This window comes from Myxine glutinosa, chromosome 4, assembly GCF_964187855.1.
Source record: "Myxine glutinosa chromosome 4, kmMyxGlut1.1, whole genome shotgun sequence".
NCBI lineage: Eukaryota > Metazoa > Chordata > Myxini > Myxiniformes > Myxinidae > Myxine > Myxine glutinosa.
In genome coordinates this window covers 103,525,794-103,527,357 of record NC_136264.1, presented here as the reverse complement: position 1 = coordinate 103,527,357, position 1,564 = coordinate 103,525,794, and the positions used below count along the sequence as shown (strand labels likewise).

Here is a 1,564-nt window from a genome sequence, read left to right as displayed (position 1 = left end):
CAGCAGTTGTCCCCGGTACGAGACGTGCACGTTTGGAGCACGTCCGCCCGGGGTTCGTTCAACCGCACGTGTGCAGAGAAGAGAGACATTGTGAGGGACAGTGACCGTGACCCAAGTGGTCGTGAGTGGGGACAGGGGGGGACACATATGTAAGATGGCCATCTTCGTAATATTGATTGTGGATTGTTGATGGTTGTTGATTGCTCGGGGAATATATTATTGATTACTCCGGATCCTTGGTGTGGGGTTTCTTATTAACTGGAATTCATATTGATTGCGTTACGAAAGCGTATAAATCATAGATCTTTCTGGCGGAGTTCCTCTCACGGTCCGGGGGTCACCGAGACCAGGTAGTCACCAGGAGGACCACGTAACACTTTATGAACTTTTCTTTGTTTTCCAGGTCCCCCCAAAGGGGGTGCACCGTTTCCGGAGGTACTGCAATACCGGGTCGATACGTGGAGCGGACGGAGCAAGCCCCTAATCCAACTCCCGATACCAAAAATCCATTTAATAGACTAGTCCCGCATTGCGGAACATATCAGCTATTAAACTGATAAGAACAGATACTATGACGATTTTTTATTAAAATGAAAACCAGCAAACAAGTGTCAACCATCAAAGCAAGTCACAATTGCTCAATAGAAGATCCTCCACAACAATTACACCATATTCCGTAAATCCACATTAAGAAACATCTCTCTCTTAAACAAGGCAAGAACATAATTCATAGAAAAATGATGCATCCCATAACATGCTGAGACCCTCGCCTTCCACAAGGCCATTTTCAAACAATTCAATATTTTCCAGAACACGATTTGTTTCGGTTTACATTGATTGCCAAACGGACCGTACAAAATCATTTCCCAACTTAAAGTAAACTTAACCTTTAACTTGCACAAAAACTTACACAAAACCTCATTCCAAACTAAGGAAGCAAAAACACAATCCCACCAAAAATGCCGAACTGACTCCGATTCTTGACATCCAATATATGGGCATTTATTGGTGGAGACATGACCTCGTACTGCTTGCACAGCCCTACATGGCAACAATTGGCACACAGATAACCAGGCAAGGTCACTTTGAGCTCCAGTAAGGGCCTGGGACGAAACATTCCGCCACACCGCCAAAGTTCTTTCCCTTTGAAGACCACCTATCGGTAACACCTCTTGTACTTTCTTCTCCTTCATCAAGTTACGAAAACTCCACTCAAAATCATCCCCAAAACTACCCTCCCGAACAAATTCTTTCAATACCGAATAGGGATACTTGGGATTCCAATCATATGGTCTACCCAAACCCACATGCTTCCCCCGAACCCTGTTCAACTCAGGCAGAATATAATACCCAACGGCTGCAGAGAAGAGGTCTGATGCCTTCCCCGCCATCGTCATGTGCAGTGCCACGAAGGCTGCTCTTAAACTAGCTACCAAGTCTGGGCCGCCCCTTCCCCCTTCCAGTTGTCCGACACCTAGCCGGTGCTGAGAAGGCCGATAAAACCATGGCTTACACATAAACTGAAAAACCAAACTCCTTAACCTTGCAGCAATTCTTTCTGCTG

The 1,564-nt window shown here is 45.7% G+C and overlaps 1 non-coding gene across 1 annotated transcript; it reads right to left on the bottom strand.

The window, feature by feature from the left end:
• Positions 1-413: 413 nt before the first annotated feature.
• Positions 414-602, bottom strand: LOC137419673 (U2 spliceosomal RNA). The gene has a single exon (XR_010982978.2). It is a non-coding gene; the product is annotated as a U2 spliceosomal RNA (small nuclear RNA).
• Between the last annotated feature and the right edge of the window lie 962 nt (positions 603-1,564).